A 15,630-nucleotide genomic window follows, 5' to 3' on the forward strand; every position below is an offset into this window, starting at 1 on the left:
TCGAGATATAAATTTGATATCTTTAGAAAGAAAATAACATTAAAATTCTTATTCTGTTGAAATGCCTTGTTTTTGTGCCTCTGAGAATCCTAGAAACCTAAGGTATTATTCCAAGTTTAAGTAAATTCTATGATATAACATCTAGAACTTCTTAATTTTATGCAACACTATACTGACAGAACATTTAAAATGTTATTTAACAAACACATTGTAGTTATAATTATCTGTACCAGTTCTTTGATTTTTGATAGTTGTAACTCATTTTATATTTACCACAACCCTGTAAGAAAGATACTACAATTACTCCCAATTTATAGATGAAGAAAATTAGACACACAGAGTTTACATAACTTTCCCACAGACAAACAGCCAGCAGGTAGCAATCTTGAGAACTGATGCAGGCAATTCGGTTCCAGCCTTTTTTTTTTTTTTTTTTTTTTTTTTTTTAATTATACTTTAAGTTCTAGGGTACATGTGCACAATGTGCAGGTTTGTTACATATGTTTACAGGTGCCATGTTGGTGTGCTGCACCCATTAACTCATCATTTACATTAGGTATATCTCCTAATGTTATACCTCCCCCCTCCTCCTCCCCACAATAGGACCTGGTGTGTGATATTCCCCTTCCTGTGTCCAAATGATCTCATTGTTCAGTTCCCACCTATTAAAAACAGCCTTCTCCCCGGCTGTTTTTAATCATTATGCTTTGGGCTTTGCAATGCTAAGAGTAAATTTATAATCCACTTACGATTTTAGAGTTTTGAAATAAATTTAATCAAACATATTTCCATAAGATAACTCACTTGTTTAAAATATATCAGTTTTAAATTAAGAAATTATTTATTAAATATTAAAATCTATTTGAGAGTTAACATTGTATTTCCAAGCAGTCCTAAGTAGCATGATAAAATATTGTATGTGATTTGGAAACTTGGATTCATATCAATATATTCCCAATTTAGGGAAGTCTAAACCACATATATATTGAACAAATTTAATCAAATAGGTATCACCATAAGAATCATTTTCCAATTTATAAATGGGAATGTTAAAAAATATAATCTATACAGATCAGACTATGTCAATGAGACAATAATTATATGATTGAAAATATTTTTTCAAATTAATCCATGAATCGGCTAATATGTTTTTTATTATACTTTAAATTTTGGTGTACATGTGCAGAACATGCAGGTTTGTTACCTAGGTATACACGTGCCATGGTGGTTTGCTGCACCCATCGACCCGTCATCTACATTAGGTATTTCTCCTGATGCTAACCCTCCCCTAGGCCCCCAGCTCCCCAACAGGCCCTGGTGTGTGATGTTCCCCTCCTTGTGTCCATATGTTCTCATTGTTCAACTCCCACTTATGATGAATGAGAACATGCGGTGTTTGGTTTTCTGTTCTTGTGTTAGTTTGCTGAGAATGATGGTTTCCAACTTCTTCCATGTCCCTGCAAAGGACATGAACTCATCCTTTTTTGTGGCTGCATAGTATTCCATGGTGTATATGTGCCACATTTTCTTTATCCAGTCTATCATGAATGGGCATTTGGGTTGGTTCCAAGTCTTTGCTATTGTGAACAATGCCGCAATAAACATACATGTGCATGTGCCTTTATGATAGAATGATTTATAATCCTTTGGGTATATACCTAGTGATGGGGTTGCTGCATCAAATGGTATTTCTAGTTCTAGAGCCTTATATTAACATCAAATATATGATTCAAATTTGGATAATTCAAATGAAATATGGGTGGTCTGATGCCTATAAGAATAGGTATTTTTATTTCATCAGCTTTCATTCTTCTTCAGACAATCATTGGCATCTGCATGGAATATGTTAACAGTCCCTGTAAGTGAAGGACCTCTCCCTTCATCACTCCATGGTGCCTCTGTCCTACATTGTCCTCCAGTGGGCAGCTGCAGAAATATAAGCTGGCCTAAGAGAGATGAAGTTCATCTGTGGAGGATATGACATCAAGCCAGGGTTACTTGAAATGGAACTGACTGTTCAGGTCATAACTAAAAATGATGGAGAAGATCAGCCTTAAACCAGAAAACAAAATTTTGGAGTGAGCCAAATCAGTAAGGTAAAAAACGAAACAAAACAAAACAAAAACAAACAAACAAACAAACAAACAAAAAAAGCAAATATAAATCCAGAGAGCCAGAAGCACATTTTGTAAAAATAGGAAGTACACGAACACTATGGGAAGTCTAGAACTCATCTTCCTAATGTTCCTTTTGAATATGTCTGCTGAGCTTGCAGCGGTTTAACATGATGAATTGCTTACAAATCCACAATTGGATCCTCTTTCCAACCAGGGGTGAGACCAAGGTTCTTTGAGGATTTTTCTGGGTGAATTTGCTTTTTGTGAGGCATGCTTACGAACACAGGCGTGGGTAGTACTTACTGAGTACAGGTGTTTCCAGGCTGTGTTGACCCACACCATCAAATATTGTAAAATGCTATAACTGGCTTGGCAGCTCAGAAAATGGGAACAGAGTTGAAAAAATGATCTGGTTCTTCTTTCCCAACAATCCTGACATGTTAGAAGATATAGGCACAGATTAAAATACTGCAAGTTTTGTTCAAGACAGACCATAGAACACATGGTAAATGTGAATGGGTTTAAGTAAGAAAGGAAAAGAGCTAGAGAAAGACTAGACAGAGAGCAGAGGGGCACTGTAGTTAAGCAGCAATACAATGTTTATATTAAAATGTATAAATCAGAAGATATACCCATTTTGGTGCAGATAACACAGAGAACATAAAATTCATGTTGTTTTGGCAGTATATTGTGAATGGTCCAATCAGATGTCAAAAATATAAGATTTATGTATTAAAAAGATACTTATTCACTTGAAATTTGCCTCTTTTAAGTCCCTTGTCATCTGGATTTCCAATTTCTGTCTGTCTTTGAGTCAAAGTTTTCCTCATGCTAACTCTCATTATTAGAGTTTTTAATTTTGCTGCTCAAGCTGAACACCCCTTCAAATCCTACCCTAAATTTCTTATTTTTATCTGTTGATTCATTTATTCAAATATATTTATGAAATGTTGATTTTGATAGGTACTGTGAGTGGTGCTGGAGATTTATGTCCTCATCATTCATATTTCCACTGTTTTAATTCATTACCTCATAATTTTTCAGCTAAATCTTAGCAGTAGCAGCTGTGCTCTGCCTGATTCTAATTATAGCCTTTTCAATCTTGTCTCTTTATTATTCCTAGAGTGATCTTTGTAATACGCAAACCTGATTATGTCAAGTCCCTAACATATTCAAACTCTGTAGCATGACACAGAAGACCCATCGTGATATATTCTCCGCTTACTGCTGCAGTCTCATCTTTTGCTACTCCTCAATTATCTCCACCTTCATCTCCTGAGCTACTTGCATCCCAAAAATATGAACTTCTCTTTCTCCACACTGAGCTTCAGCTCACCCTGTCTTCTTCATTTCTGCATCCCTATACATCATCCTTTGTGTTTTAGGATTCATTTCAGAAGACACTTCCTCTAGGAAGCCTTCTCTAACCAAATACTCCCAAAAAGGCTGGTTTAGAAACTCCTTCAATGGGTTTTAATAAACACCTGTGCACACCTTTATCCTAAAGGCTTTTACACAGTATAATTACTATCCGTTTATCTGTTGCATCCCACACATTAACTAAACTGCAAAATTTAGGTAGCAGAGAATGTATCTTGTTTGTGCTTGCCATATATAGGTATCTCAAAAATTCTGATGAAATAATTCCTAGAAGAATATTGTATTTGGATAAATATTAAACATCTGAAAAACTTGACAGGCTGAAAATTATATCTGAAAAAAAATTGAAAAGTAACAGACACAGCTGCTTCTCTGGGCATAACATGAATGTGACAGCAAGTTCCAGTTGGAAAAGAAGTAATTACAGGAAACTTCAGTCTGCAACACCTTGTTTTCTTATAGTTAATGACAGCAAACTGACTAATGTGGGCAAAAGTCAGCATTCAGAAGTAGAAAGATGGAAAACCAGTTAGGAAAGTCCCCACAATGAAGCCCTGACTGAAAATCATGAGTAATTGCATCTAATATAACAAGAGGACTGTGCCCAAAGAAATAGATAGGGCTGAGTAGAAAGCCCTATGGAAAAGTCATATATGAAAAAGACAAGTTAAAAAAAAAAGTGGGAAAAAGAGTATTATGATATCAATAATTTGCTCTAAAATACTTCAACATAGACTCTCTCTCTCAATCTGTGTGTGTGTGTGTGTGTGTGTGTGTGTGTGTGTGTGTGTGTCCACAGCCCTAATTCATACTTAAGGGACATTTAGTAAACATAATTGGAAATACATACTCCAAGGGTATGTATGCCTCTAGAGATAGCTTTAACAAGTTATGTAACTAGCATTATGATAATTAATAAAAATTGTATTTACCAATACAATTTGTCTTTCCAATTACCAATAAAATTTGTCTTTCAAAATTTGTTGATTGACTAGAAAAAAAGATAAATGGTTCTAAAAAAGGAAGTGGCTGGTATGTTTCTTCTCTTGAATAAATAATGTATAAAATCTAGTAAGTGTATACACATATATATGTGTATTTGCTTTCCTATTTAGCTGTTTAATTTAATCAGTTACATATTGTCATGGACTCATATATAGTTATTTTATAATCTGGGTTATAATACATTACTATAACATTATTTTGTTGCCCAAATTGTTCGGACTTTGACCATTGGAAGCTCTTTCACTTGTCACCTGCGTCTCCTTGACATAACCCATTGTTTTGTTTTATGAGCACTTCCTTTTTTTATGACTCTAAAAAATGCTCCAGGCTCACCTTGTGTATTTCCTGCCCCAGTACTAGAATTAGTCATTTCTCCAAAGAACACTGGTTCCTTTAATTGGAGAATACATTAAAAGCCAAGATGTGATTATTAACTGTTTTCATTGCTATTAAAGTGTCATTGCTTCCAGCTCTTATGAGCAGACAGAACCAGGAAATAAATGTACATAATTTCTGTAAACAGACATGTCTATAATTATCTATGTATCTATCACCATTATCTATATTAACTTAAAACATTAGCTCATACTGATACCACTAATGCTAACTCAATACCGCATGGATCATTCTGCCCTTCCCTATTGCTAATTTGAAATTTCCTACTCCGACAGTGAGAAACATAGTTTCCCTTATTTACATTTATTTTATCCTTGATTTTTAAGTGCACTAATATCCGAACACTGACACAGAGGATTGTTTGCTATCTGAGTATGCACAGCGAAATCCTATTGCTAAAACAATGTTACATTTCCTTTAGATCTGGGTGACATATGCTATTGAAGCACCAAAAGAACAGAGTATCAGAAGTCATCCAGATCACAAAAGTTATATAATCATTCATATTTACTTGCCAGTTAGTAGCAGAACATGTGTCAGAGTTTCATCAAGGTGACAACAGTCACCTTCCCCAACTGTATTATTGGAAACTCAATAATTTACCCAAGAAGAGTCTAACAGTTGTGCATGTCCAAATTGTTTGTCAGTTTTTAGTATAACATACAATCAAGAAGAAATATAAAATTCAGCCTGGGTTTGCAAATATATCACTAGTATCAAAGATGATTTCTGAATAAACTTAGATTTATATTTAATAATAAGGTCACATGAAGGATGTTTTTTTAGTTTACTTTGAGCATGGAAGAAGACTGGACTTGTCCATATATTTCTTCATTCCAGAGCATTGACCAGCAATGGCTATCACAATAAGAATGAATGACATTGTAATATCTCTCCTCTCCTATTTTGCTTCTGTCTTTATCGAAGAGAATACTCTTCAGATGAGCTGGGGCTGGCGGCTCACTTCTGTAATCCCAGTCCTTTGGGAGGCCAAGGCGGGTGGATCACATGAGGTCAGCAATTTGAGACCAGCCTGGCCAACATGATGAAATCCCATCTCTAATAAAAATACAAAAATAAGCCAGGCACTGTGGCGGGTGCCTGTAATCCTAGCTGCTTGGGAAGCTGAGGCAGGAGAATCGCTTGAACTCGGAAGGCGGAGGTTACAGTGAGCCAATATTGCGCCACTGCACTCCAGCCTGTCTCAAAAAGAGAGAGAGAGAGAGAGAGAGAGAGAGAGAGAGAGAGAGAGAGAGAGAATACTCTTCAGATATGAAAGAATATGCTAAACTTGGTTAAGAACAAATTAAAGGACAAGATGGTAAAGAGAAACTAAAGTGTAAACCTAAGTTTTACCAATGAGATTAGATCTCTTAGTCTAAATTAACTACACTCTGGAGTAGTAAGTCAAACTTCAGAGATCTCAGAACTACCAACATCAATATTGGTGCAATAATAAAAATGTGCTTTCAAGATGTTTAATATAAATGTTGACTGAATGTGTTGTTTTTTGTTTGAATCCAAAACAAACAGGTAAGGATGTGTGGAAGTTATAACATCACATATTCTATGTCAATGTAAAAGAAAACTTTCTAATCATATTGGATGTTCAAAAATGTAAAGAGATGCTGATAAGATAGTGAAAAACTTATCCTTTTTTTTTTTTTTTTTTTTTTTTTTGAGACGGAGTCTCGCTCTGTCGCCCAGGCTGGAGTGCAGTGGCGCGATCTCGGCTCACTGCAAGCTCCGCCTCCCGGGTTCACGCCATTCTCCTGCCTCAGCCTCCCGAGTAGCTGGGACTACAGGCGCCTGCCACCTCGCCCGGCTAATTTTTTGTATTTTTAGTAGAGACGGGGTTTCACCGTGGTCTCGATCTCCTGACCTTGTGATCCGCCCGCCTCGGTCTCCCAAAGTGCTGGGATTACAGGCGTGAGCCACCGCGCCCGGCAAAACTTATCCTTATAATTGTTCCACTACTTATGAGATGAGAGATAATTGTGGAGAAAGCACCCTTCATCTGGTTGGGATTAGATGGTCTCTAAGCAGACCTCTGGCTTTGAGATACTATCTTCCCTTCTAAACTAGGCCTGGATATTACAAAATCATGTTTAATTCTACCGCTAATAGGCTAATAAGCTGTTATGTTCCTCTTCTATAGCTTTTATTTTAACTCTTATGGCTATAGCTCTTTAAATAATAAATTTGAAAAATTCTGTATATATCTTTAGAAAACATAAGTGGCTCAGAGTAGGTGCTAATTCATCATGTTTGAAGTTGAGCATTCTTTCTAGAAAAATTATCTCTTAGTGATGTTTTTATTTAGAATTTAAAGCATGTGTTGGTGTTAATAAGTTCTTAGAAGTAAAGGTATAATGAAACAAGAATACTAAAAATGGGGGCAAATGGCCTCTAACTGTATTTTTTATTATCATCATCATTACTATTATTGTTTTATAGATAGGGTCTTGCTGTATGGAGACAATGCAGCTCTAGCTCACTGTAACCTCAAACTCCTGGGCACGAGTGATCCTCCACCTTAGCCTCCTGAATAGCTAGGATTAGAGGCAAGAACTTCCATGACTGGCTAACCTTCTTATTTTTATTTTTGTAGATATGATGCCCTAACTTGTCTTGAACTCCTGGACTCAGCCCTCCTGTCTGTGCCTCCCAGAGTGCTGTGATTACAGACGTGCGCCACCACCACCATGCCTGGCTGGGCCCCTAACTTTAATAGAGCCCCTAACTTAGCTAACAGGCCACTAAGTTTAATAATTAAAATGACATATACATTATTTAATTCAATGAAAAGTATGAATTAGATAACTGGAATTATTTATTGCCTATACCTATATTAGTATGATATTCAGAAAATGAAAAATTCAGTTAAAAGAATTACAATATATCTGATTTGAGATTAAAAAAGAAAATGTTTAAAGATACCTATACATTAGAAATGAACTGATAAGGCCCTGCCAAAAAAGAAAACTCATATTTAAATAAAACATATACATAGAAACTTTAAAATAATAGTGCGCCTTTCCTTCTAAAATGAGAGTCACCTACTTAAATCTGTAGGTTTAAATACATGGGATCATGATTTTTGAATATGGTAGGAAGTTAAAATTGCATTGCATTTATTCATTTAGTAAATATTTGTTTCATTCCTATTCAGTATAAGATATTGATACTGTATTAGTTATTGAAAATTGAAAGAAAAGAAGAGTCCCTGCCCCTTTAAAGCTTATGTTCTGCAGAAGAAAAAAAAAAACAGCTATTAAACATTTAATTACTTAACTTTTCACTTCATCATGAACAAATTTATCCAAGATAATATTGAGATTGTTATCAAGGGAAATATCTTGAGACCGAAGAAAGAAGGTTACAAGAGTCTTTTGTAGAAATGATCACTGAGAGGAACTTATAAGCCTAAGAAGGAATTGGTCAGGGAAAAGTAGGCAGAAGATGCTTACAAGAAGAGGATAAAACGTGGAGAGAGATTCTGAAATATGAAGGATCATGTGCATTTATGAGACTTAAAATGGTTCATGTTCCTGGGTTGCATAAATGGGGGACAAAGGGACAGTCCTGTTTAATGACCTCGGGATTAGGCAGAGACTAGAGCAGGAATAGCAGCACAATCATATCCTTCCATCTAAAGTTCAACAAGTATAGCTCTTCCAAAGTTTTTGCTATAATAATATTTGAATAAAATATGTGCAGTTATAATTTCTTGATTCCTTTTTTGTTTCCGTCATGTTTATTAATCATCCAAATCACAGGTGGTGGTGTATGTGTGTTTTTCAAATCTCATGTAAAGAGTTTTGAACTACTTTGAAAGTGAGATACAATGAACTTGAATACAATAAATGAACATCAATAGCCTTTCTATTATATTCCTAATTTTACAGCATAGTAAGTTACTTGCAAATAAATGCAAAAACAATATATTCTTCTGAAACAATGTCAAAAGGTTAAAAATAAAATCTAGCATATGCAATCAACTGCAGTTTGAATAAATAACATTCTAATATTAAGCATGTGATGTAATTTGGAAGAAGGAGACAAGGAATGTATTGCATAGTACTGAGACAAAATAAATGTATTTCTATGTGAATTTTCTTCAAAATTTTAGAGATGATCTTCCAACTATGAAAATAAAACATTTTTATTCAATACAGGTATTAAAAGTGAATTTTACACTTTTTTTTTTGAATAAACGGTTGAGTCTAGAAAGAACAATTATCTTCTAATAAATTTGTATTGTACAATTTAATAATTATTCATGTTTTTACCTCTCTTTTCCCCTTGCTGTTCACCTGTTGAGAATTAAATTGTTTATATATGCCATTATATAAGAATAAGAGAGGAAAATAAGCAAACAAACCAAAAATCCTACCTGAAATAAATGTCTTGTTTTGGTCTCCATTCTCAAGGAAACTATTGATTAAAGAGACTTGGAAATGAATAATGGTAAATAGGAAAAATAATTTCTAGCCGAAAGGGTCCAAAGGTTATCTAGTACAAATTCCCTCCTCTTATAAATAAGAAAACTGAGACTCAGGGAGGTTAAATGATTTATTCAAGGTTCTCTAACTAGTTATAGCAGTTGATTGATTTCTGGTTTTCTGGTTTCCAGCTCTTCCCAATACACACTGCCCATAATTTGACTTTGCCATGTTATTCTTTTCCCATATAATAAATAAGTGGCAGCATATGGCTGTCCAAACTGCAATAATATTTGAAATAAAATTCATCCAAGATCCTTGTTTATAAGTCATCAACTTTAAAAGAATCAATTAAAGTTATGAAATAATGTGATTCTTCAAAAATAAAGCCAGCAAATCAATAGACCAAGATGTAAATGTAAAGAATCTTAACTCTGCTTTCATTTAATCTTTATGTACTCCTTCAAATGGATAACCTTGGTGTTAAAAGTAAATGAATCAATTTTGCTACATTTTATATCCAAGGGTGTCAGTAAATATGCGGGGATATGGGTTTGGCAGGTCTTGGCTAGTTGTCTATTACAAAAGTCAGTAAACATATTGGTATAACCTAATTGTCCTGTAAACGGACACAGTTTCGTATTCATTTACTAAATCTATCCATTAAGAGAAATTAAACAATACAACTCATGGGGCAGTGGGGGGATAGAAACAGGGGTAGTGAGTTCTAGAAGTTCTAAAATTATCTTCTTGCACCTTGTGAGGATGGATTCATTTTATTTTTCTATAAGTCAAATAGACCTGTGAAGAGGTAGATTATAGACAGATGAAATGAAAGGAAAAGTATTCCCAAATCATTGATTTATAAAACTGTCTTTTAGCACTGAGTAAGAAATTTCTTCAGCTTCTGCTACACTTATTGAACTTGAAATGTTTGACAAAGTAAAGGGGCTTCACTTTAATTGGCTTAATAAAATTGTTAACAATATTTATCAAAACAGCAAATTTCATAGAGGCCATTTTCAAAAAGAAAAACTTGGTTTGGCTGAGCTATGACATCAAAAATGAATGAAGGAAAAAATAGAACTCATTTATAATTTTTCTCATGAAGTATGTGTACTGTTATTTCCAGGCACCTTTCTACTATAAACTTCTCTCTTATAATTTTATCTCTGACCCTAGGCAAGAACCTCTGGTTCTTATACTTGCAATAACAAAGAGAAGCAGCTCTGTCTCAGTCTATCCATAGCCCAAGAAAAGGTTTAGCTATTCCCAGACTATTAACTTTTTGCTTGGCTTTTGAAATGATGCCAAGTTCGTTGAATTCTGTATATTATCTAGTTCCTGACTATTGCACTTTGATTTGTAGTGCTCTCTGAATTCTGTGTCCTGCTTAGATTTGCATGGTTTACTAAAATACCGATTCCTAAAACATACATATGTGTGTAGATATATACATGTGTGTGTATATACATGTGTATTTACATATGTATGTGTGTATATATAGAGAGAGATAGGGTCTTATTATGTTGCCCAAGCCGGAGTGCACTGGCTATTCACAGATGCAATAATAGCATATTATAACCTTGAGCTCCTGGGCTTAAAGAATCCTTCTGTCTAAGCCTCTTGAGGAGGTGGGACTACAGGTGCACACCACTGTATCTGGCTCCAACCCAATATTTTAGTTGGCTTTATTTATCCTGGTTTTGTATTCTTCTTCTGCCTCTGAGATCTATCTCTACTCACAGGGCCTGTGTACGCAGAAGTTCTCTTGACATAAGAATTTAACATAATAATCAAACAAAATTTAAACGTTTGGTCACAGTTCTTTTTTAGATAAAATACTCAACATGTACATTTTCAAGATCTTGTGGATTGCTATTTTAAATGTAATGAATTATTCATAGTTAATCCAAATCAAATAATATTTCAATGCTCATGTGAACAGTTTGAGTAATTTGGAGCCAATCAAACTTATCTTAAATGTCAAAAGTTTTGGAGACCATACTATTGTTTAGTGTTAATTGTAGGATAAAAAAAGAAAGAGAGGCCGGGCACAGTGGCTGACCCCTGTAATCCCAGTACTTTGGGAGGCTGAGGTGGGCAGATTGCCTGAGCTCAGGAGTTCAAGACCAGCCTGGGCAACATGGTGAAACCCTATCTGTACTAAAATACAAAAAATTAACCAGGTGTGGTGACATGTGCCTATAATCCCAGCTACTTGGGAGGTTGAAGCAGGAGAATTTCTTGAACCCACAAGGCAGAGGTTACAGTGAGCTGAAATTGTGCCAGTGCACTCCGCCTGGGTGACAAATGATATGGTTTGGCTGTGTCCCCACCCAAATCTCACCTTGAATTGTAATATTATCCGTATGTCTAGAGTGGGGCCAGGTGGCGATAACTGAATCATGGGGGCAGTTTCCCTCATACTGTACTCGTGGTAGTGAATAAGTTTCACAAGATCTAATGGTTTTACAAATGTGAGTTCACTTCCACAAATTATCCTGCCTGCCACCATGTAAGACATGACTTTGCTCCTAATTTGTCTTCCACCATGATTGTGATGCCTCCCCAGTCATGTGGAACTGTTAGTCAATTAAACCTCTTTTCTTTATAAATTACCCAGTCTTGGGTATATCTTTACAGTAAACTGATACCAGGAGTGGGGTGCTGCTGTAAAGATACCCGTAAATGTGGAAGTATCTTGGAACTGGGTAACAGACAAACGTTGGAACAGTTTGGAGGGCTTAGAAGATAAGAAAACGTGTGAAAGTTTGGAACTTCCTAAAGACTTGTTGAATGGCTTTGACCAAAATTCTGATAGCTATGTGGACAATAAGGTCAAGGCTGAGGTGATCTCAGATGGAGATGAAGAACTTGTTGGGAACTGGACTGGTGGCATTTTGCCCCTACCCTAGAGATTTGTGGAACTTTGAACTTTAGAGAGATGATTTTGGTATCTGAGGTGAGAAATTTCTAGGTGACGAAGCACTCAAGAGGAAGTAGAGCATAGGTGTTTGGAAAATTTTCAGCCTAATGATGCAATAGAAATGAAAAACCCATTTTCTGGGGAGAAATTCAAGACGGCTACAGAAATTTCCATAAATAACAAAGACCCAAATGTTAATATCCAAGACAATGAGGAAAATGTCTCCAAGGCATGTCAAAGGTCTTCAAGGCAGCCCCTCCCATCACGGGCCTGGAGGCCTAGGAAGAAAAAATGGTTTCATGAGCTGAGCCCAAAGTCTTGCTGCTTTGTGCGGTCTCAGGACTTGGTGTTTTGCATCCCAACCATAGCTAAAAGGGGCCAAACTAAAGCTCAGGCCATTGCTTCAGAGGGTGCAAGCCCCAAGCCTTGGTGGCTTCCACATGATGTTGGGCTTGTGGATGCACAGAAGTCAAGAATTGAGGTTGGGGAACTTCTGCCTAGATTTCAGAGGATGTATGGAAATGTCTGGATATTTAGGCAGAAGTTTGCTGCAAAGCCAGAGAACCTCTGCTAAGGCAGTGCAGAAAGAAAATGTGGGGTCAGAGCCCCCACAGAGAGTCCCCACTGTGGTGCTGCCTAGTGGAGCTGTGAGAAGAGGGCCATCATCCTCCAGACCCCAAAATGGTAGATCCACTAACAGCTTGCACATTGCTCCTGGAAAAGCTGCAGACACTCAATGCCAGTCCATGAAAGCAGCTTGGAAGAGGGGTGTACCCTGCAAAGGCACAGAGGCAGAGTTGCCCAAGGCCATGGGAGCCAACATCTTGCATCAGCACAACCTGGATGTGAGACATGGAGTCAAAAGTGATCATTCTGTAGCTTTAAGATTTAACTGCCTCTCTAGATTTCAGACTTGCTTGGGGCCTGCAGCATCTTTGTTTTGTCAAATTTCTCCTATTCAGGATGGGTGTATTTACTCAATGCCTGCACCCCATTGTACCCAGGAAGTAACTAACTTGCTTTTGATTTTACAGGCTCATAGATGGAAGGGACTTGCCTTGTCTCAGATGAGACTTTAGACTATGAACTTTTGAGTTAATGCTCAAGTGAGTTAAGACTTTCAGGGGCTGTTGGGAAGGCATGACTGGTTTTGAAATGTGAAGACATGAGATTTGGGAGGGGCCATGAGTGGAATGATATGTTTTGGCTCTGCGTCCCCACCCAAATCTCATCTTGAATTGTAATAATCTCCACATGTCAAGAGCAGGGCCATATGAATATAATTGAATAATGCTGGCATTTTTCCACATACTGTTCTTATGGCAGTGAGTAAGTCTTATGAGATATGATGGTTTTATACACGGGAGTTCCCCTGCACGAGTTTTCTTGCCTGTCACCATGTAAGACATGACTTTGCTCCTAGTATGTCTTCCAGCATGATTGCGAGGCCTCCCTAGTCATGTGGAACTGTGAGTCAATTAAGCCTCTTTTATAAATTACCCAGTCTTAAATATGTCTTTATTAACAGCATGAGAACAGATTAATATAACATTTATGTTTTCAAGATCTTGTGGGTTGCTATGCAAAACAGGACAAATTCTTCCTAGTCAATGTTTTGAGTGCTACTTATCTTTTGAGTACTGCATTAATTTAATATGATATCTCACTTCTCATTGGGGCTTAAAAATTATTTTTTCAATGAAACTTTCCAGAGTATTTGCAAATTGATTTACAAATGAGGAAACTAAACATAATTTAAGTAGCTTACTCCAGGTCACATATGAAGTAAGTGAAAGAGCTCAAATTAGAAATTATTTGATGACTTCAAGGCTGATACATTTAGCAATTATGCTGTTTGTCCTAAGAAGCACGAACTTCACTCTCCTAAAACAATTAAAAAGAAAATAAATTTTGTGGATGACTTCTAGTAAGAACATTAAATAAATAGTCTTCATTTTACCTTTAAAAGGAGTATACCTGAGATGCTTAATTTTATGTGACTGCTTTAGTGGATCAATGAGTACTCAGGTTAAACATTGTTTCTGCATATGTTTATGAGGATTTCTGGGGGTATTCATGACAGTTTCTGGATAAGACTAACATTTTTATTGGCCAACTCCAATATAGATTTTCCACCCCAAGGTGGCGTGGAACAAAACACCTGAATAAAAAGACAAAGTAAAGAGAAATTTGACCTTTTTTGGTCCTGCCTCACTGCTTGAGCTGAAGTATCTCATCTCCTTTCCTCCTCAGACTGGGATTTTTATCCTTGGCTCTCCTGATTCTCAGGCCATCAGACTTGGACAGAATTATGCCACCTGCTTTTCTGGGTCTCCAGCTTGCAGACAGCAGATCAGTTTGTGGGACTTCTCAACCACCAAAATCACATGAGCCAATTATTCAATTGTATATACAGTATGTCCTTGCTTATCATCATCCATGAGTTCTTAGAAACTGTGACTTCATAAACAAAAAATAGAATTCTAAGCCACCAAAACATCTAAATGGACCCTCCTCTTGGCTAAGGACATTCCAAAGTTAACCTGAAAAACTAGTCCAGACCGTGGTGGAAAGTGGGGGTCGGACATGCCTCATTAACATTAACATCAACACAGAACTTAAGACTGATAGAACAGACTCAGACTCTCTAAGTCTGATAAGAAACATTTATACTATATTCTCTCTGAAGCCTGCTACCTGGAGGCTTCATCTGCATGATAAAACCTTGGTCTCCACAACCTCTTATTGTAACCTAGACATTCCTTTCTACTGATTCCAGATCTTTAGATAATTACTCTTTCAACCAATCGCCAATCAGAAAATCTTTAAATCTACCTACTACCTGGAAGCCCCTGACCCACTACTTCAAGTTGTACTGCCTTTCCAAACTGAACCAATGTACATCTTACTGGTATTGATTGATGTCTTTAAGGTACATTTGTACCTTAAAATGTACAAAACCAAGTTGTGCCCCAATTACCCTGGGCACATGTCATCAGGACTTGCTGAGGCTGTGTGACAGGTGCATCCTTAACCTTGGAAAAATAACTAAATTAGTTGAGACTTAGATGTGTTTTCATTCACAACTTTAAGCAAAACAATGTATAATGAAACCAATTTTAACATAAGCTAATTGATAAAGAAGAGTAAAGTTCCTATGGCATATTTCTAGTCACAAAAACAGCACCAAATTTCTAAATAAAGACCTAAAACACTTCTCATAGGAAATAATGAAATAAATGTGAGCTATACAGACATTTAAGAGAGATTAATTCTTAAAAATAAGATAATTATTTACCCAATGTTTGGTGAATCTGTGATTGATTTTTGTTATAGTATTGGTGGGTTAAATCAAGGG

The 15,630-nt window shown here is 36.3% G+C and overlaps 2 long non-coding RNA genes across 2 annotated transcripts in view; one reads left to right on the forward strand and one right to left on the reverse strand.

The window, feature by feature from the left end:
• Positions 1–8,906, forward strand: part of LOC139363589 (uncharacterized) — a 74,628-nt gene extending 65,722 nt beyond the window's left edge. The window contains exon 3 of the long non-coding RNA XR_011624254.1: positions 7,510–8,906. This is a non-coding gene — a long non-coding RNA (uncharacterized lncRNA). The remainder of the gene's footprint in view (positions 1–7,509) is intronic.
• On the reverse strand, positions 1,448–14,690 carry LOC105471050 (uncharacterized). Its single transcript, XR_980939.3, has 3 exons — positions 14,468–14,690; positions 2,421–2,549; positions 1,448–1,966 (listed from the first exon to the last, which is right to left on the reverse strand). It is a non-coding gene; the product is annotated as an uncharacterized lncRNA (long non-coding RNA).
• Between the last annotated feature and the right edge of the window lie 940 nt (positions 14,691–15,630).

Source organism: Macaca nemestrina, chromosome 6, assembly GCF_043159975.1.
Source record: "Macaca nemestrina isolate mMacNem1 chromosome 6, mMacNem.hap1, whole genome shotgun sequence".
NCBI lineage: Eukaryota > Metazoa > Chordata > Mammalia > Primates > Cercopithecidae > Macaca > Macaca nemestrina.